At 41.2% G+C, this 26,446-nt stretch overlaps 2 pseudogenes; both read left to right on the top strand.

Moving 5' to 3' along the window:
- The first annotated feature begins 2,767 nt into the window (after positions 1 to 2,767).
- LOC123153858 (aspartic proteinase nepenthesin-2-like) lies at positions 2,768 to 4,866 on the top strand (annotated as a pseudogene).
- Positions 4,867 to 20,338: 15,472 nt separating this feature from the next.
- Positions 20,339 to 22,436, top strand: LOC123153857 (aspartic proteinase nepenthesin-2-like; annotated as a pseudogene).
- The last annotated feature ends 4,010 nt before the right edge of the window (positions 22,437 to 26,446 follow it).

The following is a 26,446-nucleotide window of genomic DNA, read 5'->3' as shown; positions in this document are numbered from 1 at the left end:
CGCGGGACCCACACCTGACAATTTGGACCCATCAGTCTGCATTCGTATACGATACAATTATGTGTAATTTAAAAAAATCCATGGGGCTTTATTGCAAAAAAGTGATTCCAGGCACTTACATGCGGGCCGCCACTACAATGGGGTGCCACACGGGCATGGCGTACCTATTGCACGGCCGGACAAGTTCGAGCACCACTTCCGTGTATTTTATGAGTTTAGACACCAAACTGACCACACAGGACAAGCTTAGGCACCCACAGTGTATTTAACTCTTTCTCCAGAATAAGAAACGAAGAGATGGATAACACTTTCAAGGGTACAATAAAGTATAGTGTTTTTTCAATCGAAGAACTACAAAATTTTATATTGGAAAAGTTGATTGAAACCTTGTAAGAATTTTATATTGGAAGGAAAAAAGTCTATTTTACTACCATGAATAAAGTTGGTGGTTCACATTACCCCTCATCTATTTTTCTATTCCTTTCACCCCCTAAACAAACCCATACCGGATGAAAGAACCCTTGGGTGGTTTGTCTCCACTTGCTGCTGATGTGGCATGGGTCAACGGTGGTTCGGCTCCAGCGGCGGGGCGCGAGCCGAGGCACGTGCTGGCTACGCAGTCAGCATCCCATGGGAAAAGGAGGAAGGAGCAGGGGAACCGGGACGCAGGGGCGATGCCCCTTCGATGGCGGTGGCCGAGGCTGGCGTGATTGGGTGTTGCCGTGGGATCTGGCGGATGGGCGCAGTCCTGTTCCTCCTGGCGGCACCGACATAGGAAACAAGTTGAGGAAGAGGATGGGCCTGGTGGTGTGTGGGCCTTGGGCCCCACTGATCAAATACCGCCATTGAACATGTCCATGCCAGCAAACCAGCCGGGCCAAACCAGCCAGGGATGATTTTTGACCGGTTTGGGATTGTTGAGGAGGGTGAGGGTACAGAAATAAACATCTAGGGATAATTTGAACCATCAAGTTTCTTTAGGGCAGTAAAATGGACTTTTTTCTATTGAAAGATGGATTAAAACTGACATAATGAAACTTTACTAATACTATGATGCGATAAGAAAATGTCTAAAAATTCACATTAACAAATGAAGGTACAAATAATAGCTATTAAGGGGTGACAGTCAAAATACAAATAAAATAGGAATATTAATGGCAATTCAAGTAACATTATACCCTCCACTTTTTAAATAAAAACTGTACAAAAAACAAGCGCTCCACTCCAAATGCACCATCTTAGTAAATAATCACACGATGGATATAAGTCATATAGTGGAGAAATAAGTGAGAAAAAAAAAGATGGTTGGACACATTCATGGGCAAATGAAATATCGTAAAGCACACAAAGGAATTATCTTTTTTGGCGGTGGATGTGTCTTACATACAAAACAATGTAAAATGTTCTATACCCCTAAAAAAATGTAAAGTGTTCTATGAACCTAATAGAGGTTCCAAAAAAAACTAAGGATGTTAAATCAAAACTACATAAACTACTATAGAAAAACTTATAAGGATTTTGGTTTAGATTGTTACAACTGTGGATTTGATTGGTACAACATTGGGTATTGCTGTGATATACTATGACCATGTACTGAATGCCAGTACATATAATTACTTACTGGAAAGCTAGCCACTCAAATGTGAGGATGCACCAGGAGCTCCTTTTTGGTAACATGTATGGGGCACTACTATGCTAGAGCCATGCGACGATTTGTTTCTCACGTAATAAGATAATATTGATAAACTTTGAAAAATGTCCACGCTCTTTTTAGTAAGTGTTCATGTAATTTCAAAATGTTTTTGCATGTTTAAAAAATGGTCATAATCTAAAAACCATTCCATATTTTTAAAGAAGTCCGTGCCGTTAAAAAGTACTCATGTGTTTTAAAAATAATGCTCACACATATTGAACATAAGTTATGCAATTTAAAAGTGAGTGTGAGTATACGAGAGGGTGCATAGGCGGAGGGCGGCCCTCACGTATGGGTTAATTTTATAAGTTTTAAAAATTCCTTGTGCTTGCGCGGATCAATGAGATGTGTGTCATGCGGTGATGAAGATAGGGATGTCCAATATTGTGACACATTGCGATTAGGTTGACATAGCAAGCATTGTTGGAAAGAGCGAGAAGGCAGATAGCCGATAATATAGGTGAGGCGGCGTGTTGAAATAGAGGGCCTAAAGATGTAGAGAGCCTTGAGTCATGATTATTGGGTTAGGAGCATGTAAAAAAATCTCCGGTGCCACACTTGAACATTTTTTGCTATATTTTAATTATGTAGATATTTTGTGTAAACTTGGTCAAAGTTTGGAATAGTTTGAGTTTTCAATAAAGTTGAATATACATACTTGAACACTCTGACAGTTTCTGTAGATGAATACATCATCTGTGTATTCTGAACGTACAAAAAATAAAATCAATCAATCGGAGACGGAATAACTTGAGGGGCACAAAATGAAAGAATGCGAATGAAGAAATGCATGAGCGAACTGCCGCCGGGTTGTTTGGAGGTTGACTGATCACACACACCTGCATTCACTTGTAGTGAGAAGGCCAAAAAGCATCGCACTCACACACACCTCCTTCCACCTCTAGCTCAACTCTTCTGCAAATGGCTTCCCGTTACCTCATCCTGGTAGTCAGCATCGCCATTCTCTTCCCCGGCGACGCTGCGGGCATCCACGAGCCAGACGCGGCCGCTGTGGCTCCTTCCTGTGACGGGGAGGAGGCTGGATTCTCTTTCCCCGTCATTCACTGGAAGAGCATGGCAGAGGTCGTGGAGGAGGAGATGGAGTTGGCGGCCACTGCCACCGCGGCCGCGGCCGCCATGGAGGAGGAGAAGTTTGTGGTGCCGTTTCGGCACCGCCGGAAGTTTTCCATGTATCTGGTGCAGCTCCGCATTGGCGGCGGACCACCAGATGAAGCGCGTTCCAGATATGTATTGTTCGACACCGGCGACGACCTGTCATGGACGCAGTGCGTTCCGTGCAAAAACTGCACCAGGAGCTACTACCTTCCGTTCAACCCAGTCAAGTCAAGCACCTACCATCACCTTCCCTGCGAAGACCCGATGTGCGAGCACGGGAGGATCACAAGGTGCCAGTCCAGCCACACCTACCCCACTCCGGACAACAGTTTGTGCAAGTTCGACAATCGGTACGGCGATGGTAGCAAGGTGTCAGGCTACCTGGGATCTGACGTCTTCCGCTTTGGGAACGGCATGGCGGGGGACGACGGCGGCTACAACTTCGAGCAAGACATCGTCTTTGGCTGCGCGCAGGAGGAACGTACCACCGCCGTCCGGGAATACAGCTCCGGCATTCTCGGCCTCGGCATGGGTACGTTCTCCTTCATCGCTCAGGCCGGCGTCGACAAATTTTCCTACTGCGCTCTATCGCCGGAGAGAAGAGACCTCCGGGATCAGTGGAGGAAAACAACAAGCTACCTCCGATTCGGCAGCCATGCTGTCACGTCGGGCAAGATTGTCCCGTTCAAGCAGGACGGCGCCCACTTCATCATCTCCCTCAAGAGCGTGACGTACCAGCGAGGAAGCCGTCTAGATCAAAATCAGCCAGTGCCCATATTTACTCGGCAAGAGGTGGCGGAGTTCCTGCCCATTCTGGGTGGATTCAGGGTCCGCCCTGGTCTACCTTCCTGGACTCATCTTCGACCCTCTGCTGAAGAGGATCGACGATGAACTCACACTCACAAGGGTGTACGATCCCACTAATAACCGCGCCATCAACTGTTACGATGGTGAGATGTCGGATGTGGAGGGTGTGTCGGTGACCCTGGGCTTCCAAGGAGGGGCGGAGCTGGAGTTGTTTGGCGACACACTCTTCTACGAAGGGTACGCAGGTGATTACATTTGTCTGGGAATTTCTATCGATGACAGGAAATCAGTGTTAGGCATGATTGCTCAACGTAATACCAATGTTGGGTATGATTTAGCAAACATGGAGATCTCATTTAATCGTGAGGTATGTGCCTGAGAATGGCCATTGCATGATGTAGTGAGTGAGTGGTAGTTGCCCAGATGTACCGAGTGGCAGTAGCTAGCTCTGTCTGTTAGACTGAAATAAAGGCCATCGCTGCTGTACTGGTACTGCGATACCAGATAGACTGAAATAAATGTTGTCTCATATTATCAATCTAGCTGTGCTTGTGAAGATCATATTTGTTTTGCCCTTCTTGTTAATTTGTTTCTGACCAATATAGACTACCCCTTTCTTTCTTTCTTTCTTTCTTTCTTTCTTTCTGTTACTCATGGAATGGTTGAAGGTTGCGTGGCTCTCCAACATTATTAGCTTCAAAATTTGTTTTGCTGGTGAAGATTTCTGATAGCTAAACACTGATCCTACCTAGCTAGGACTACCAAAATGTTTTGTCTTATCCTATGATTATTCAACCTTAGAAAACTGAATACATTTGCAGGCAGGTCTATTTTGCACAGGAGTTAACCTTAGACAACTGAATACATTTGCAAACAGGTCAATTTGGCACACATGCAAGTACCAAAATGACATTTCTTCTTGTCTCCCAACCGCGGCTTCCTCCGCGTCGCCGTTGATCGTTTTCGCTTCCACCACCACTGCTCTGCTCCTCCTCAAGACCTCAACTAGCCCCGCCGCTAGAGAGTAGAGACGTGAGTGAGCCAACATTAGGGTACTCTTTACCCTCTTTAGTTTTTTTTTTTGGGAAAATTTCGATCTATTCATATTCAATCATGGCAATTCAATTAACACCAGAAATAATAAAAACTACATCCAGATCCGTAGACCACCTAGCGACGACTACAAGCACTTAGGCAAGCCAAGGCGCGCCCACCCCTCCCTCGTCGGACCCAGGCAAAACTTGTTGTAGTAGACAGACTGGAAGTCGGCGTACTGCCATCGAGCGCAATAAAGCTCCACGCCGCCACTCTATAGGCACACATCAACTCTACAGTAGATCGACATGGTGGTGGTTGTTGTCACATAGCAGTACCATTTCGCTACACCCTCCAATACCACACACACCTACATACATCACACTCCTTATGTAAAAACACACTACAACACTAATGCAAAGGTTTTATTTGTCATGCATCTCCCATCCCTCTCATCTACCCTACACTTGGCGTTGTGAATGTGAAGCACCTCGTGACGTGGGCAAACAAGGAATTACCATGATAATCTCATGACTTACAATAAGCAAACCTATGCATTAGGCATCAATAATACGTTTCTAGAGAATGATAAGCTATAAACGTCCCAACACAACGGTAAGTGTATAACATGTATCATCTCATACACAACATCCACCATAGGAATTACATCAATAGCATCGTAATCTTGCAGGGCAGCTCATACGGATTACTACAATCATAATCGATGGGGAGATTCGATCAAGTTAACACCACAAACCCACAGTCTAGGAGTTGGACTACTACCCTCTCATGGCGGAGAGCGACCTGGAGGCATTGGTGAAGGAGGAGAGGCGGGCGAAGGCGATTCCGGTAGTGGTCCACCCCTCCAATATTCCTCCAGTGGCGGATTGCACATCCTCTCTTTGGTTTGTGATCTCCACCTCTGTACGTCGCAAAATGAAATAAAAGAGAGTATATATAGGTAGTTTTAGGTCAAAACAAGTCTGTAAGCAAAAGATTAAGGTCGATTGGACGGTCGGTGGGAGGGCGGGGGGTGGATCCAATTGAGCTTGTTGGATTCGTCTCGAAAGTTCCGAAGCGTGCTCTTTAACCTTGCCCTTTTGGAATCTCAAAGCTCCATGAAAAGAAAAAAGACTACAGAAGGTATTTCGGCAAAATAGAGTTACGTACCAAAATTCTTGCGTGGAAAATATCATAAATCATTGAGCCCCGCTTCGATACACACCCTACTAATTAACGTATAACGGGCAATATGGACCTTTCTCAAATTGTATCCACTTCCGTATGCCCATCGGAACGTATACGTTGTACACACCCCATCTGACCTGGGCTCGGCCCAATTTTCTAATCCTATTTCCTTTTTAGCAACATTCAAAAAATAAGCACGCGGCCCATTTTTTTGTTCTTTTATCTTTTTACCAACTTCAAATAAATAAGCACATTATGTCAGACTCTAACTGAAAACCTCATGGTTTAGAACCACACGCATTAACCACCTGGGAAACCTCACCTGCTCTCAGGCGGGACTGGCCGATTTACTTTTCCTATCTAGCTGATTTGGCCGGTTTTTTCTCTCGTTTTTACTTGGGTTTTTATTTTTATTTTCTTTTTTCCTTTTCCTATTTCTTTTACCTTTCCTTTTATATGATTTTTTAAATTCAAAAATCTTTTAAAATCCAAAAAAAATCAAATTTATGAATCTTTTTCTACTTCATGAACCTTTCATCTGAATTTCACAAACTTTTTTCAAATCCATAAAATTTCTTTCAGTTTTTCGCTAACATTCTTTACCGTTTATTTGCAACTTTTTTTCAAAACCCGTATACATATACATTTTTCAAATTCCATTTTTTTTTTCAAATTCGTGAATATTTCTTGAGAGTATCAACTTTTTTTAAAGAAAACCTGCATCTTTTTCTTTTGTTTGTTGAATTTTTATTTTTTTTTATTTTTTTTGTTTCATTTTGCAAAAATAATTTCTGCCACTTTTAAAATTTTGTTCAAATTTCAAAAAAAATTGCTTTATCAAAATCTGTTCCAAATTTTTTGTATTTGAATAAATTGTACATAAAATCCAAAGAAAATATTTGTGTCTTTAAAGATTGCACAAAATGACAAAAAGCAAACATTTGTTTAAACGAGTGAACAAAATTTTAATCACCAACATTTTTTGAAAAACACTAACAAATATGAAACTTAAAAAATCAGAAATTGAACTTCACCGAACTTTTTTTGTATTTGCGTGGAAAAGATTTGAAAACATGAACATTGCTTAAATTACAAAGCAATTTTGAAAGTGAACATTATTTGAAACTTCTTGATTTTTTTGAATTTTTGAATATAATATGAAAAAGGGAACATCTTATGAGTTTGTGAACAAACTTTTAAAAATGGGAAATTTTCAAATCAATGAACTTTCTTGAAAGCCGCAAACGCTTGGCCGGCCAAGCAGGTGCCCGACGGGAGCAATGCCATCGCCTAGTTGGTCCAAGGCCTAAGCGCTTGGCCCGCCGAGCAAATGCCCGGCAGGTGCTCATGTAGTTGTTCCATAATCTTCCATTCACTAACATAAAAAACTTTCACATTATGGCTGATCAACATTTGACTTTTAAGAATGTCCAAATGATATTGTAGTCCTTATAACTGAAACGTAATTAGTCATAAAATATAATATATATATAAGTGAAAGATCAATTTATGAAATTTTACATATAAATGATGTAGTAACTAACCATTGCAGTGAGATCATCTCGGTTGAATTGGTAGCACAATGAATCAAGTACTTGAATCACACGTTTTTTGCATTCACGACACTTAAATGCCAGTGTGTGTTGTTCATATTTATTGGAAGTTCTAAGCAAGATAATTAGTAAAAATACCAATCAAAATGTATGAAATGTAAAGAAGAAAATTATGGATATGAATGTAACCATGATCACATAGTTTTTGACAATCTCTGTCATAAAGGTACCACTTTATCTATTCCAAGCTTTCCATCCCGTTTTAAAAGTGCAATAACAAAAGGATTTTCAAAGTATACTTTACTATCATTATGGTCATGTACTTGGTACTTTAGACAACATATATTTGCATTGATTACCTATAGTGATTTTTTTAGAAGGCATTACTAATGGATATCAATAATCAGGGACTCTTTCATTGCAAGGGTACTCTTTTTCATAGATATTTCATCTATCTTCACTAGTAATTTTTATTTTCACAAGATCTTCCTATTGTTGTATGAGCACATAGATCACCATCGGGCAATGCATAATCTGCAAGAAGTTAAACAATTTAAGAAATATTGAATAAATATATGTGTTAATGTGGATTAGCCGTGCCCATACACAAATAATATTATTCCATAAAAAGGACTGAAGATGATAGATACAAAAGTAAAAATTATATATATCCAGCAATTACCTTGTGGGAGATAGTCATAATATGTTTCATCTACTTTCATCTGCTTACGTTCCTCTATTTGGTTGTCATAATGATATATTTCCTTCATTTAGCGGCAATTCAGAATTCTATGTTTGATTATCATCATCTAGTTTAATATTTACTTCATTCATGGGTAACTTGGAACTCGCAGATAATGTTGAGCTGATTGCTGACGGAGGTGATGGCAATGGATCCGTATTTATTTGACTATTTGATTCTGAAACCACCGATTCAAAATGTTAAAAAATGGTAGATAATGTTGATATGATTGGTGAAGTAGGTGATGGCTCTGAAAAACTGTATTTAATACATTTTGCTTTTTAAGCTCGGTAATCAAAATCCTCAACTGTGGTCAAGTTAGTGTATAAATCTATTTTCTACAAATGACAAGAAAACTTGAAGTTAAACATCACACAATATGATTCTACGTAGGTGCAATCAGCATGGAGTTCAATCAAACATGGAGCAATTATAAAGTATGTAATGTGTAGCAATCGACACCTCTCTATCTGTGCCCTCTCACTTCCCCAACTATCTCTCTTTTTTTCTCCACATGATCAGAATACACTAGTGCAGAACCGGGCTTTAGCGCTGGTTCGTAAGGGGTTTTAGTGCCGGTTCCACGACCGGCACTAAAGAGTGGGGACTAAAGGTCCCCCCCTTTAGTACCGGTTCATCACGAACCGGTGCTAAAGTGCCACCACGTGGCACGAGCCAGGCCCGGGTGCGCGTAGGATATTAGTACCGGTTGATAACACCAACCGGTACTAAATGTTTGGGTGTGTTTTGGTTTTATTTTTCATTTTTACTTTTATTTTGTGTTTTCAATTTAATTTAGTGATTGTTTTACATTATAATGAGTTATTAAATCATTAGGTGAAAGTACCGCAGATTAGTTTGACTGGATGCATGTAGATCCTAGCTAAGTCATCAAGTATATGCCATATCCATATTATACTTGATCACCTAATTAAGTGATCGAGGTAATATGAATATGGCATATACTTGATCACTTAGCTAGAATCCATCTAGTTGAAACTAATCTGCGGTTTCTTTCATAAATGATATAATAACTCATCATCATCATATTAATATAAAAACTCTTGCATCATATATATCATCACTAACAACAGTATATACTAGCTAGCTAAAAATCATCATATATAGTCGTCTCATTACCACTACTTAATCATCATATAGTCATTACCGCTATCTAATCACCACCAACACTAGCTTAAAGAAGAAACATTCACTTGTACCAGAAGCAAAGATATCATCGATTTCAACATGGTAATGATATTATAAGCGTTCATAACACCACAAAAGCAAATCACTCTTTAAGATTAAGTTCAGGACGAAGAACACGGACATGAGAGGACAAGTACTAAGAGCATGAACTAGCTAATCACTCCTGCTGCTCTCTCTCTCTCAGGTAAAATAGCATAGAACATGTATAGCTTTCCTGATTCATCATATTGGAGCATGCAGATAAACTTGTCTCCTAATCGTGGGTTGCGCTTCTCATTGCTGCCCCCTAGTACTTCTCTACGATCGTTCACAATTTTGCTCCAGTCTTTTACTATTAAGCATTCCTCGCTATTAGAAAACCTGAATGCACTAAAGTGCATTGTAGGATATCTTGGCCGTAAGCTAACAATATTCATGGTACCTTTAGTCTCGATTCAATCAGGCACAACATTCATCGGGAGTCCCTGTTGAACAACATTGTATAGTAACATACTTAGCAATGAAGTTTAGCTTAAAAAAATAATGTATGCAAAAGATGCACTGAAGAGAAATAGTAGAAATCTTACCATCTTTCCTAAATATATGTGACCATAGTTCAGTACGAACACTATTGGTCGCACGTTTTGAGTACTAACATTTCTAAGTGCAGGAAAAAAGTTTGTCTTGACATCATCAAGATCCTCAAGCCATGAAACATAATGACTTGTCTCCTTGAAGTTTAGTTCAGCCCTGGGATAGTGGACGGTCCTATCTACCAAGCGCCGGACATGTTTGCTTGATTGGAAATAAGTTGTCAATAAAAACTACTTGTCAACTATTTCTGAATAAACAATATCGAAGACATAAATATGGTTGAGAAACTCACATAATGGTAGAACTGGAGGCGTCTGCACATCGAACCAGATGTCTCTATTACCTTCAATATCATCTTCCGAACGAATGTCAAAGGTGATAACCATATCAGGCTCAAATGCATAAGCCTTGCATAGTGCTTGCCAAGTTTTGCATTCAAAATAGGTGTATGTGTCTGCATTGTATAATTTGACATTGAAGGTATAACCATGCTCGGTCTTCAAGTAAACTTTTTTTACCTCCATAGTTTTGTTAGGACTGAAACCTATCTTATCCAAGACAAAAATTCTTGCATGGCAGGGGATACGCTAGTAGAATAGTGAAAAATTAAAATTAAAAGTTGAAGCAAATGAAGCATAAGTCATGCTTAATTACGAAAAAAGACTTGTCGTTGTGACTTACTGTATCCACTTCGAAGTTCTCATCCAGCTTGATGCTGAAGCGCCTATCATCAACTAGAAAATTTCTGCCGCACAGGCCGCGCTGGTCTTCACAGTATTCGCACATAATGAAATCATGTTCATCGTCAGACGACATTCCTATGTAGGTGAATGTTACGTCTTGAGCTTGCGTTGGTTTTCCCCGAAGAGGAAGGGATGATGCAGCAGAGTAGCGTAAGTATTTCCCTCAGTTTTTGAGAACCAAGGTATCAATCCAGTAGGAGGCCACGCTCAAGTCCCTCGTACCTGCACAAAACGATAGCTACTCGCAACCAACGCGATTAGGGGTTGTCAATCCCTTCATGGTCACTTACGAGAGTGAGATCTGATAGATATAATATTTTTGGTATTTTTGGTATACAGATGCAAAGTAAAAAGTAAAAGCAAAGTAAAAAAGCAGAGCAAGATTAAAGTGATGGAGATTGATATGATGAGAATAGACCCGGGGGCCATAGGTTTCACTAGTGGCTTCTCTCAAGAGAATAAGTATTCTACGGTGGGTGAACAAATTACTGTTGAGCAATTGACAGAATTGAGCATAGTTATGAGAATACCTAGGCATGATCATGTATATAGGCATCACGTCCGTGACAAGTAGACCGAAATGATTCTGCATCTACTACTATTACTCCACTCATCGACCGCTATCCAGCATGCATCTAGAGTATTAAGTTAAAAACAGAGTAACACTTTAAGCAAGATGACATGATGTAGAGAGATAAATTCATGCAATATGAAATAAACCCCATCTTGTTATCCTCGATGACAACGATGCAATACGTGCCTTGCTGCCCCTTCTGTCACTGGGAAAGGACACCGCAAGATCGAACCCAAAGCTAAGCACTTCTCCCATGGCAAGAACTACCAATCTAGTTGGCCAAACCAAACAGATAATTCGAAGAGACTTGCAAAGATAACCAATCATACATAAAAGAATTCAGAGAAGATTCAAATAGTATTCATAGATAGACTTGATCATAAACCCACAATTCATCGGTCTCAACAGACACACCGCAAAAAGAAGATTACATCGAATAGATCTCCACAAGAGAGGGGGGAGAACTTTGTATTGAGATTCAAAGAGAGAGAAGAAGCCATCTAGCTAATAACTATGGACCCGAAGGTCTGAGGTAAACTACTCACACTTCATCGGAGGGGCTAGGATGATGTAGAAGCCCTTCGTGATGACGGCCCTCTCCGGCTGAGCTCTGGAACAGGCCCCAAGATGGGATCTCATGGATACAGAAAGTTGCGGCGGTGGAATTAGGTTTTTGGCTCTTGTTCTGTTCGTCTGGGGGTACGTAGGTATATATAGGAGGAAGGAGTACGTCGGTGGAGCTCCGAGGGGCCCACGAGGCAGGGGGCGCGCCCTAGGGGGGGCGCCCCCCACTCTCGTGACCGCCTCTCTAATGCCTTGGCGTAGGGTCCAAGTCTCCTGGATCACGTTCGGTGAGAAAATCACGTTCCCGAAGGTTTCCTAAATAAGCTTATTCAGAAACCACCTCCCCCGACTACCTTGTTCTTTTCTCGAAGGGGGCGAGCGAGCACCGGTCTGCCGCCGGCTGCAGCGCCACCACCTCTTACCTGTTCCTTCCTCAGGCGCACATCGAGCGACAACGAGCAGAGCAAGTGGAAAAAGGCACCACCAGCGACCACCTCTTCACTTTCCTCTGTCGACCCGATCTGGATCGGGATCGTGCCCCGCCGCCTGAGCCCGTTCCCCTCCTACTCTGGCTGCCTGCCTCGCCCGCCTCGAGCTTATCGCATCCCTGCACCTCACCGTGCCCCACCTCTCTCCCTCCCAGCGTCGGTTCGTGCCCCACCTCTCTGCCTCTGTGCGCCACGCCTCATCCCGACCGGCCACCTTCCCCGGTTCATAGCCCCCGATGCGCTCGCCCCCTCGCCGCCGGGCCATGCAAGCCGGGCTTGCCCTCGCTGTCTGCATCGGCTCCGCCTTGACTTCGTGGAGCCATGCGGTAGCACGGGCGCCATGATGACTGTATGGCAGCTACCCCTGCTGCTCGGCGGTGACCATCACGAACCTGACCATGCTCCCTAGTAAGTGCACCTGCCTGCCACAGCCGTGCACCTACAGCCACCGGTCGGCGCCCCTCTTCACCAGCATCCTCTCTCCGGCCTGGCTCCCATCCACGAGATCCGACCGATGGACTCGTCGTCGCCAAGCGGTGGCCTCCGCCATGCTCCTCCCACGGAGGCCTCATTCTCCCCATCACCACCCAGCCAACCCCCTCCACCCTTGCCTCCAGTGCCACCACTCCCTCGACCTCATATTCGGTTGGCCATGGCCATGGCGACCAAGGACGCCGACCCTCTTCCCTTGCTCCCCAAATTGTCGGCTGCTGCTTCCCTCTACCTCCTGGCCCGGCACACGACTCCGACGTGGCTCCTCCCCTGCCTCTAGATCCATGGCTTCCATATCTCTGCTTCGACGGCCTTGTGTAGTTAGCTTAACTGAAAAATAGAAGTTAACCCAGTCGGCCTATGTAGGTAGCTTTACCTGAAAAATGGTGAATTTAATTTCCCTAAACCAGCCGGCTTCACTTCAGGCGTCGAGCAGCATCAACTTCCCCCCAATGCAGTTAGCATTTTTTAACTGTACATGGTTGTTCTCTTTGAAAAATACTAGTAGGCATTGGCAGCGGTTGTGTATAGTTCAGCAGTTACACAGTTTATAGTTTCTGAAGTTCTCAAATCGGTTCTTTCTGTTTGTGTTTTGACCGTTACGTATAGTTTCAACAATTAGCCATTGCGATTAAGGAATATACTTTGAGAAGAACAAACACCAGTTATAAAAAATTGTTTCATTGCGCCGTCAATGACGTGTGAGATGGCAGCACCCATGGAGTTCATTCGGTTCAGTTTCTATAGTGCAGTTAAGAGTATTAGTGCTTACAGTTATTGAGTTAAAAAAAAGGAAAAGACAAGCAATGTGAAAGAATAAGATTACGTGTGGTAGAGAGAAGTTCCTTCATTTTTTTTTCTAAGTGCACTGCAATACTTGTTCCTTTTTGCACCATAAGTAAAACTAGATAATTTTATGAAAATGTATCATGTCACTATCTGTAACTCCCTCTTTTTTAAGTCCACATTTTGTTGCTGGCTCGATTAACTCCTGGGGTTTCAGCAGTTATGTATAAAAAACATAGAAAAACCCGAGGAAATTAACTTTGGAATTTCTGCAGTTAACTATAAAAACCATAAAGAGTATAGTTCATTATTGAACAAAATAAAATGGCGGTTTACTTAGAAATTTGGAGCAGTTTTTCTATGGTTTGTTTAGCACAAAAAGTCTGATTATATAAGCAAAAACAACTGTTAGCTTTTAGATGTTGTGGTGGTTCACTTGGGGGGATGTGTAGCAGTTAGCAAAAACAACAGTTAGTTTTTTAAAACACTTTTTTTACTCAGAGAAACCATCAGTTAGCTAGAGTCCAGCAGTTAGCTTGTGCCTTCAGGTTCAATTCAGCTCTCGTAAAAAAATCATGTCTAGAAACATCTTACAGAACTTTGGTTTGAAAGTGCACATGTATCAAAAAGAGCATTGTATGTATAAAAAAAGGTACAATTACTTGCGCCAGCCAAGTAGTTCGATGGCCGGAAACACTTGCAATCCACTTGCTAAACAAAAATTGGTACTTGGCTTGCAAGGTTTCGGTTCAGTTAACTACTAGTACTTCGTGAAGATATGCTATAAAAAAGGAGCGGTTAACTTCCATTCAATTAACATTGGTCTACTTTCAGTCCATTAACTTCACATAGCAGTAGTACATATGACAAGATGCACGAAATTAACTAAGCAAATATGACAGTTAACTTTGGGACTTGCAGAAGTTCCTAAAGAAATTAAAACAGTTCAAAGAAGAAGTTTCACTACTAAAAAAGCTGGTTCTATTCGACCGGGCGGAAAATTCATCTTTAAAAAAGGAAAAGTTAACTCCAACGATGCAAAGGATGCTCATGCCTCATGGTCGTCACTGACGGAGACCTCGTGCTCCCAATCGCCAGCCACCTCCACCCTTGCCTCCAGTGCCATCCTCCACCGACCTGCTTCTCCACTAGCACCACCACTCCAGGGCCACCCCTCTCCAAGCTAACTCCTTTGCAAAAAGCTACAGGGGAGTGCACTAGTGGTGTTCGTCAAAGAACAGTTTGGTACCGGATGCGGCTACAGTTAGCTCGTGATAGGAAAAAGAAGCAACTCCCGTTTTTGGATTGCTGTGGCGTTTACTGTTATGTGTAGTTATCTGTACTAAGACAAAGGAGTTAACTTTTTGAGATGAAGCAGTTCTTTCTGCGAGTTAGCCACAATTAGCTATGAAACAATTTCCCCAAGAAGATAACAAATATGGGGAAAACGTCCATAGTGGCAGTTAATATTGGCCGACATGGTAGTTAACCTCGACATTCATGGCAGTTAGCGTGACCCCGACAAAAAGAACAAAAGAAAATAAATTAGTATCTGCAGTCCTGATAGTTAACACCAAGTTAACTGCCACAATCCGACAGTTAGCTATTTCAGTCCCGGCAGTTAACTTGACCCCGAAAAAAAAGAACAAAGGAAAAAATTAGTTTCTTCAGTCCGGCAGTTACCTTGCTCTGGATAGGGCAGTTGGCTATTACGGTCGAGCAGTTAGGGTGTTCGTCAGTTAGCTCGACCCGGGACAAAATGTAAAAAAAAAACAATTAGTATCTTCAGTCCGGCAGTTAACCACAATCCCCGACAGTTAGCTATTTCAATACCGGCAGTTAGCTTGATCCGGGAAAAACCAGGAAAAAAAGTTTCTTCGGTACCGGCAGTTAGCATGATCATCATATGTCAGTTAGCTATTCCAGTCGGACAGTTAGCGTGTACTGTAGTAGTTCGGGCAAAAATGACAAAAATGATGTTTGTTTTTTGAAAATTGCTCTTAAATCGTAGCGAATCTGAAATGAGTTCTATATACCGAAGTCCGGGCTAATCCATAGCTTTCCAACGGTATATCATATGCAACATTCCCACAAATGGTTTGGAAATTTGTTTCACAAAAGCATTGAGAACTTGTTTGATGGATTTCTAGTTTTTTGAATTTTGTTTAAAAACCGAATTGATTTAGGGAAAAATGATCAACATGAGTTTTTTGCTCCTTTTCAATAGCTATCCAACAGTATATCGTTTGCATCATTCCGATGAACGGTTCAATAATTACGACCAAAAAACAATGCGGAAAAATAGTGTCAGAAAAAGTCCGCCCGACAGTTAACTAGTATAGGTCGCACAGTTAGTTGTCTGTTCTCGCGCAGTTAGGAAGGGTTCCTGAATAGCTTATTCAGGAATGTGGGTTGCAGAATAGCTGGGATGTATATCAATCCGACGTATCGCTCTGCAATTCCTTCACAAATTTTCTGCATGTTTGTTTTGATTTCCTGTTTTGTTTTCATGATATGTAAATTTTACCATATAAAAATTACAATAATTATCACTAAGTAATTATTGTGTACTTTAATTCTTTGTTCTATTTCCATTATTGTATACTTTACGTTTTTCCTACAAATTATGTGGATTTAGATAGTGCAACATATGTTAAAAAATCTAGTTTCAATTTATGTATCTTCTTGCAGGACCACCATCACGGACAACTATTGCCTATCTTCATTGAAATTTCACAATACACAATTACGAAAAAAATGGCAATGTAACTGTTCAACATGTATTAAAAATTATTGCATAAGAATAGTAATTTTATAAATGTATTAAAACATCTTAAAGGTGTTTGTAGGAATGTAAGAATATTTTTTGCGGGCAATTTTCTTAGACATTTTTTTGCAGGTGAATGTATGAATAATTTTACAAAATAATTTTTTCAATGCATGTTGAATATCTTTTAAAATCCATGGTGTCAATTTTGTGAATGTATGACAAATCTAAGGTAACCACCAAGCTGGACACCACGTGTGATGCCTAAAAGAGAGAAATAATATTGTTTACATCTTTTAGTAGCCGAGACAAATAAATCGACAAGGAAATTCCAAGTTTCCAATTTGACTCTCTCCTTTATTTGCGAAAGGGATAAATATAGTTTATACTTTAATGAGATTTTTAAGTGCGGTAACAAGTGAAAAATTAAGAGGATGCTTGGATACGTTTTAGTCTCATGACTAAAAGTAGTGGGACTAAAACTTGCTAGCCTCGCTCATGCTTGGATCCAAATACTAAAGAGACTAAAATCAAATTAATGAGCATTTATTATCCTCCAAACCCTCCAATACAGAACTCGCATGTGTTAAAGGAGAGGAGTTAAATGAGGAGAGAGAGGACTAATCCACATTTTAGTAGGGGTACCCCTGACTAAAAATTTTAGTCTCAAGACTAGTTTTAGCCCCTCTTTAGTCAGGGGTGCTTGGAACTTTAGCCTCTTAAAGAGGCTATTTTTAGTTAGACTAAAATAAGTCCCTTGGATCCAAACACCCTCTTAGATGCACCAAAAAAAATTGGCATTGACCTGTGCATGGATCCATACAGCACACACGAGATCTAGTATTAAGAAAAAGAATAGAATACTACAAATGATTGATACAACAGGTTTAAAAAATGATTGATACAAGACCAAAAATAAATATGGTAATTTATATTTTATACAAGACAGGGTTTCTCTAAATTGAACATAAAACATGATTGATCTACCATCTAGCTTACAAGCCTGGCTTGTCTGAGCTCCTGGGTTTGAAATTGGATCTCTTTTTTTCCTTTCTTATTTTCTTTATTGTTTCACACGGTCATTATTATAAATAATATGGTATCTGCTATTTACACATACCTCTGTTCTTTGTGTAGTGGTTATCAAGTGCATATATGTAGTTCTTGTGCAGGCGAGGTTCTGGGTTTGAATCCCCCTCATGCCTCGCTCTTTTTTCCTTCTTATTACTATTTTATCTGCTGACACGCGGGACCCACACCTGACAATTTGGACCCATCAGTCTGCATTCGTATACGATACAATTATGTGTAATTTAAAAAATCCATGGGGCTTTATTGCAAAAAAGTGATTCCAGGCACTTACATGCGGGCCGCCACTACAATGGGGTGCCACACGGGCATGGCGTACCTATTGCACGGCCGGACAAGTTCGAGCACCACTTCCGTGTATTTTATGAGTTTAGACACCAAACTGACCACACAGGACAAGCTTAGGCACCCACAGTGTATTTAACTCTTTCTCCAGAATAAGAAACGAAGAGATGGATAACACTTTCAAGGGTACAATAAAGTATAGTGTTTTTTCAATCGAAGAACTACAAAATTTTATATTGGAAAAGTTGATTGAAACCTTGTAAGAATTTTATATTGGAAGGAAAAAAGTCTATTTTACTACCATGAATAAAGTTGGTGGTTCACATTACCCCTCATCTATTTTTCTATTCCTTTCACCCCCTAAACAAACCCATACCGGATGAAAGAACCCTTGGGTGGTTTGTCTCCACTTGCTGCTGATGTGGCATGGGTCAACGGTGGTTCGGCTCCAGCGGCGGGGCGCGAGCCGAGGCACGTGCTGGCTACGCAGTCAGCATCCCATGGGAAAAGGAGGAAGGAGCAGGGGAACCGGGACGCAGGGGCGATGCCCCTTCGATGGCGGTGGCCGAGGCTGGCGTGATTGGGTGTTGCCGTGGGATCTGGCGGATGGGCGCAGTCCTGTTCCTCCTGGCGGCACCGACATAGGAAACAAGTTGAGGAAGAGGATGGGCCTGGTGGTGTGTGGGCCTTGGGCCCCACTGATCAAATACCGCCATTGAACATGTCCATGCCAGCAACCAGCCGGGCCAAACCAGCCAGGGATGATTTTTGACCGGTTTGGGATTGTTGAGGAGGGTGAGGGTACAGAAATAAACATCTAGGGATAATTTGAACCATCAAGTTTCTTTAGGGCAGTAAAATGGACTTTTTTCTATTGAAAGATGGATTAAAACTGACATAATGAAACTTTACTAATACTATGATGCGATAAGAAAATGTCTAAAAATTCACATTAACAAATGAAGGTACAAATAATAGCTATTAAGGGGTGACAGTCAAAATACAAATAAAATAGGAATATTAATGGCAATTCAAGTAACATTATACCCTCCACTTTTTAAATAAAAACTGTACAAAAAACAAGCGCTCCACTCCAAATGCACCATCTTAGTAAATAATCACACGATGGATATAAGTCATATAGTGGAGAAATAAGTGAGAAAAAAAAGATGGTTGGACACATTCATGGGCAAATGAAATATCGTAAAGCACACAAAGGAATTATCTTTTTTGGCGGTGGATGTGTCTTACATACAAAACAATGTAAAATGTTCTATACCCCTAAAAAAATGTAAAGTGTTCTATGAACCTAATAGAGGTTCCAAAAAAAACTAAGGATGTTAAATCAAAACTACATAAACTACTATAGAAAAACTTATAAGGATTTTGGTTTAGATTGTTACAACTGTGGATTTGATTGGTACAACATTGGGTATTGCTGTGATATACTATGACCATGTACTGAATGCCAGTACATATAATTACTTACTGGAAAGCTAGCCACTCAAATGTGAGGATGCACCAGGAGCTCCTTTTTGGTAACATGTATGGGGCACTACTATGCTAGAGCCATGCGACGATTTGTTTCTCACGTAATAAGATAATATTGATAAACTTTGAAAAATGTCCACGCTCTTTTTAGTAAGTGTTCATGTAATTTCAAAATGTTTTTGCATGTTTAAAAAATGGTCATAATCTAAAAACCATTCCATATTTTTAAAGAAGTCCGTGCCGTTAAAAAGTACTCATGTGTTTTAAAAATAATGCTCACACATATTGAACATAAGTTATGCAATTTAAAAGTGAGTGTGAGTATACGAGAGGGTGCATAGGCGGAGGGCGGCCCTCACGTATGGGTTAATTTTATAAGTTTTAAAAATTCCTTGTGCTTGCGCGGATCAATGAGATGTGTGTCATGCGGTGATGAAGATAGGGATGTCCAATATTGTGACACATTGCGATTAGGTTGACATAGCAAGCATTGTTGGAAAGAGCGAGAAGGCAGATAGCCGATAATATAGGTGAGGCGGCGTGTTGAAATAGAGGGCCTAAAGATGTAGAGAGCCTTGAGTCATGATTATTGGGTTAGGAGCATGTAAAAAAATCTCCGGTGCCACACTTGAACATTTTTGCTATATTTTAATTATGTAGATATTTTGTGTAAACTTGGTCAAAGTTTGGAATAGTTTGAGTTTTCAATAAAGTTGAATATACATACTTGAACACTCTGACAGTTTCTGTAGATGAATACATCATCTGTGTATTCTGAACGTACAAAAAATAAAATCAATCAATCGGAGACGGAATAACTTGAGGGGCACAAAATGAAAGAATGCGAATGAAGAAATGCATGAGCGAACTGCCGCCGGGTTGTTTGGAGGTTGACTGATCACACACACCTGCATTCACTTGTAGTGAGAAGGCCAAAAAGCATCGCACTCACACACACCTCCTTCCACCTCTAGCTCAACTCTTCTGCAAATGGCTTCCCGTTACCTCATCCTGGTAGTCAGCATCGCCATTCTCTTCCCCGGCGACGCTGCGGGCATCCACGAGCCAGACGCGGCCGCTGTGGCTCCTTCCTGTGACGGGGAGGAGGCTGGATTCTCTTTCCCCGTCATTCACTGGAAGAGCATGGCAGAGGTCGTGGAGGAGGAGATGGAGTTGGCGGCCACTGCCACCGCGGCCGCGGCCGCCATGGAGGAGGAGAAGTTTGTGGTGCCGTTTCGGCACCGCCGGAAGTTTTCCATGTATCTGGTGCAGCTCCGCATTGGCGGCGGACCACCAGATGAAGCGCGTTCCAGATATGTATTGTTCGACACCGGCGACGACCTGTCATGGACGCAGTGCGTTCCGTGCAAAAACTGCACCAGGAGCTACTACCTTCCGTTCAACCCAGTCAAGTCAAGCACCTACCATCACCTTCCCTGCGAAGACCCGATGTGCGAGCACGGGAGGATCACAAGGTGCCAGTCCAGCCACACCTACCCCACTCCGGACAACAGTTTGTGCAAGTTCGACAATCGGTACGGCGATGGTAGCAAGGTGTCAGGCTACCTGGGATCTGACGTCTTCCGCTTTGGGAACGGCATGGCGGGGGACGACGGCGGCTACAACTTCGAGCAAGACATCGTCTTTGGCTGCGCGCAGGAGGAACGTACCACCGCCGTCCGGGAATACAGCTCCGGCATTCTCGGCCTCGGCATGGGTACGTTCTCCTTCATCGCTCAGGCCGGCGTCGACAAATTTTCCTACTGCGCTCTATCGCCGGAGAGAAGAGACCTCCGGGATCAGTGGAGGAAAACAACAAGCTACCTCCGATTCGGCAGCCATGCTGTCACGTCGGGCAAGATTGTCCCGTTCAAGCAGGACGGCGCCCACTTCATCATCTCCCTCAAGAGCGTGACGTACCAGCGAGGAAGCCGTCTAGATCAAAATCAGCCAGTGCCCATATTTACTCGGCAAGAGGTGGCGGAGTTCCTGCCCATTCTGGTGGATTCAGGGTCCGCCCTGGTCTACCTTCCTGGACTCATCTTCGACCCTCTGCTGAAGAGGATCGACGATGAACTCACACTCACAAGGGTGTACGATCCCACTAATAACCGCGCCATCAACTGTTACGATGGTGAGATGTCGGATGTGGAGGGTGTGTCGGTGACCCTGGGCTTCCAAGGAGGGGCGGAGCTGGAGTTGTTTGGCGACACACTCTTCTACGAAGGGTACGCAGGTGATTACATTTGTCTGGGAATTTCTATCGATGACAGGAAATCAGTGTTAGGCATGATTGCTCAACGTAATACCAATGTTGGGTATGATTTAGCAAACATGGAGATCTCATTTAATCGTGAGGTATGTGCCTGAGAATGGCCATTGCATGATGTAGTGAGTGAGTGGTAGTTGCCCAGATGTACCGAGTGGCAGTAGCTAGCTCTGTCTGTTAGACTGAAATAAAGGCCATCGCTGCTGTACTGGTACTGCGATACCAGATAGACTGAAATAAATGTTGTCTCATATTATCAATCTAGCTGTGCTTGTGAAGATCATATTTGTTTTGCCCTTCTTGTTAATTTGTTTCTGACCAATATAGACTACCCCTTTCTTTCTTTCTTTCTTTCTTTCTTTCTTTCTGTTACTCATGGAATGGTTGAAGGTTGCGTGGCTCTCCAACATTATTAGCTTCAAAATTTGTTTTGCTGGTGAAGATTTCTGATAGCTAAACACTGATCCTACCTAGCTAGGACTACCAAAATGTTTTGTCTTATCCTATGATTATTCAACCTTAGAAAACTGAATACATTTGCAGGCAGGTCTATTTTGCACAGGAGTTAACCTTAGACAACTGAATACATTTGCAAACAGGTCAATTTGGCACACATGCAAGTACCAAAATGACATTTCTTCTTGTCTCCCAACCGCGGCTTCCTCCGCGTCGCCGTTGATCGTTTTCGCTTCCACCACCACTGCTCTGCTCCTCCTCAAGACCTCAACTAGCCCCGCCGCTAGAGAGTAGAGACGTGAGTGAGCCAACATTAGGGTACTCTTTACCCTCTTTAGTTTTTTTTTTTGGGAAAATTTCGATCTATTCATATTCAATCATGGCAATTCAATTAACACCAGAAATAATAAAAACTACATCCAGATCCGTAGACCACCTAGCGACGACTACAAGCACTTAGGCAAGCCAAGGCGCGCCCACCCCTCCCTCGTCGGACCCAGGCAAAACTTGTTGTAGTAGACAGACTGGAAGTCGGCGTACTGCCATCGAGCGCAATAAAGCTCCACGCCGCCACTCTATAGGCACACATCAACTCTACAGTAGATCGACATGGTGGTGGTTGTCGTCACATAGCAGTACCATTTCGCTACACCCTCCAATACCACACACACCTACATACATCACACTCCTTATGTAAAAACACACTACAACACTAATGCAAAGGTTTTATTTGTCATGCATCTCCCATCCCTCTCATCTACCCTACACTTGGCGTTGTGAATGTGAAGCACCTCGTGACGTGGGCAAACAAGGAATTACCATGATAATCTCATGACTTACAATAAGCAAACCTATGCATTAGGCATCAATAATACGTTTCTAGAGAATGATAAGCTATAAACGTCCCAACACAACGGTAAGTGTATAACATGTATCATCTCATACACAACATCCACCATAGGAATTACATCAATAGCATCGTAATCTTGCAGGGCAGCTCATACGGATTACTACAATCATAATCGATGGGGAGATTCGATCAAGTTAACACCACAAACCCACAGTCTAGGAGTTGGACTACTACCCTCTCATGGCGGAGAGCGACCTGGAGGCATTGGTGAAGGAGGAGAGGCGGGCGAAGGCGATTCCGGTAGTGGTCCACCCCTCCAATATTCCTCCAGTGGCGGATTGCACATCCTCTCTTTGGTTTGTGATCTCCACCTCTGTACGTCGCAAAATGAAATAAAAGAGAGTATATATAGGTAGTTTTAGGTCAAAACAAGTCTGTAAGCAAAAGATTAAGGTCGATTGGACGGTCGGTGGGAGGGCGGGGGGTGGATCCAATTGAGCTTGTTGGATTCGTCTCGAAAGTTCCGAAGCGTGCTCTTTAACCTTGCCCTTTTGGAATCTCAAAGCTCCATGAAAAGAAAAAAGACTACAGAAGGTATTTCGGCAAAATAGAGTTACGTACCAAAATTCTTGCGTGGAAAATATCATAAATCATTGAGCCCCGCTTCGATACACACCCTACTAATTAACGTATAACGGGCAATATGGACCTTTCTCAAATTGTATCCACTTCCGTATGCCCATCGGAACGTATACGTTGTACACACCCCATCTGACCTGGGCTCGGCCCAATTTTCTAATCCTATTTCCTTTTTAGCAACATTCAAAAAATAAGCACGCGGCCCATTTTTTTGTTCTTTTATCTTTTTACCAACTTCAAATAAATAAGCACATTATGTCAGACTCTAACTGAAAACCTCATGGTTTAGAACCACACGCATTAACCACCTGGGAAACCTCACCTGCTCTCAGGCGGGACTGGCCGATTTACTTTTCCTATCTAGCTGATTTGGCCGGTTTTTTCTCTCGTTTTTACTTGGGTTTTTATTTTTATTTTCTTTTTTCCTTTTCCTATTTCTTTTACCTTTCCTTTTATATGATTTTTTAAATTCAAAAATCTTTTAAAATCCAAAAAAATCAAATTTATGAATCTTTTTCTACTTCATGAACCTTTCATCTGAATTTCACAAACTTTTTTCAAATCCATAAAATTTCTTTCAGTTTTTCGCTAACATTCTTTACCGTTTATTTGCAACTTTTTTTCAAAACCCGTATACATATACATTTTTCAAATTCCATTTTTTTTTTCAAATTCGTGAATATTTCTTGAGAGTATCAACTTTTTTTAAAGAAAACCTGCATCTTTTTCTTTTGTTTGTTGAATTTTTATTTTTTTTTATTTTTTTTGTTTCATTTTGCAAAAATAATTTCTGCCACTTTTAAAATTTTGTTCAAATTTCAAAAAAAATTGCTTTATCAAAATCTGTTCCAAATTTTTTGTATTTGAATAAATTGTACATAAAATCCAAAGAAAATATTTGTGTCTTTAAAGATTGCACAAAATGACAAAAAGCAAACATTTGTTTAAACGAGTGAACAAAATTTTAATCACCAACATTTTTTGAAAAACACTAACAAATATGAAACTTAAAAAATCAGAAATTGAACTTCACCGAACTTTTTTTGTATTTGCGTGGAAAAGATTTGAAAACATGAACATTGCTTAAATTACAAAGCAATTTTGAAAGTGAACATTATTTGAAACTTCTTGATTTTTTTGAATTTTTGAATATAATATGAAAAAGGGAACATCTTATGAGTTTGTGAACAAACTTTTAAAAATGGGAAATTTTCAAATCAATGAACTTTCTTGAAAGCCGCAAACGCTTGGCCGGCCAAGCAGGTGCCCGACGGGAGCAATGCCATCGCCTAGTTGGTCCAAGGCCTAAGCGCTTGGCCCGCCGAGCAAATGCCCGGCAGGTGCTCATGTAGTTGTTCCATAATCTTCCATTCACTAACATAAAAAACTTTCACATTATGGCTGATCAACATTTGACTTTTAAGAATGTCCAAATGATATTGTAGTCCTTATAACTGAAACGTAATTAGTCATAAAATATAATATATATATAAGTGAAAGATCAATTTATGAAATTTTACATATAAATGATGTAGTAACTAACCATTGCAGTGAGATCATCTCGGTTGAATTGGTAGCACAATGAATCAAGTACTTGAATCACACGTTTTTTGCATTCACGACACTTAAATGCCAGTGTGTGTTGTTCATATTTATTGGAAGTTCTAAGCAAGATAATTAGTAAAAATACCAATCAAAATGTATGAAATGTAAAGAAGAAAATTATGGATATGAATGTAACCATGATCACATAGTTTTTGACAATCTCTGTCATAAAGGTACCACTTTATCTATTCCAAGCTTTCCATCCCGTTTTAAAAGTGCAATAACAAAAGGATTTTCAAAGTATACTTTACTATCATTATGGTCATGTACTTGGTACTTTAGACAACATATATTTGCATTGATTACCTATAGTGATTTTTTTAGAAGGCATTACTAATGGATATCAATAATCAGGGACTCTTTCATTGCAAGGGTACTCTTTTTCATAGATATTTCATCTATCTTCACTAGTAATTTTTATTTTCACAAGATCTTCCTATTGTTGTATGAGCACATAGATCACCATCGGGCAATGCATAATCTGCAAGAAGTTAAACAATTTAAGAAATATTGAATAAATATATGTGTTAATGTGGATTAGCCGTGCCCATACACAAATAATATTATTCCATAAAAAGGACTGAAGATGATAGATACAAAAGTAAAAATTATATATATCCAGCAATTACCTTGTGGGAGATAGTCATAATATGTTTCATCTACTTTCATCTGCTTACGTTCCTCTATTTGGTTGTCATAATGATATATTTCCTTCATTTAGCGGCAATTCAGAATTCTATGTTTGATTATCATCATCTAGTTTAATATTTACTTCATTCATGGGTAACTTGGAACTCGCAGATAATGTTGAGCTGATTGCTGACGGAGGTGATGGCAATGGATCCGTATTTATTTGACTATTTGATTCTGAAACCACCGATTCAAAATGTTAAAAAATGGTAGATAATGTTGATATGATTGGTGAAGTAGGTGATGGCTCTGAAAAACTGTATTTAATACATTTTGCTTTTTAAGCTCGGTAATCAAAATCCTCAACTGTGGTCAAGTTAGTGTATAAATCTATTTTCTACAAATGACAAGAAAACTTGAAGTTAAACATCACACAATATGATTCTACGTAGGTGCAATCAGCATGGAGTTCAATCAAACATGGAGCAATTATAAAGTATGTAATGTGTAGCAATCGACACCTCTCTATCTGTGCCCTCTCACTTCCCCAACTATCTCTCTTTTTTTCTCCACATGATCAGAATACACTAGTGCAGAACCGGGCTTTAGCGCTGGTTCGTAAGGGGTTTTAGTGCCGGTTCCACGACCGGCACTAAAGAGTGGGGACTAAAGGTCCCCCCCTTTAGTACCGGTTCATCACGAACCGGTGCTAAAGTGCCACCACGTGGCACGAGCCAGGCCCGGGTGCGCGTAGGATATTAGTACCGGTTGATAACACCAACCGGTACTAAATGTTTGGGTG

This window comes from Triticum aestivum, chromosome 7A (genome assembly GCF_018294505.1).
Source record: "Triticum aestivum cultivar Chinese Spring chromosome 7A, IWGSC CS RefSeq v2.1, whole genome shotgun sequence".
In the NCBI taxonomy this organism is placed as follows: Eukaryota; Viridiplantae; Streptophyta; class Magnoliopsida; order Poales; family Poaceae; genus Triticum; species Triticum aestivum.
The sequence above is the reverse complement of the archived record's forward strand: the minus strand, read 5'-3'. Positions and strand labels throughout refer to the sequence as shown.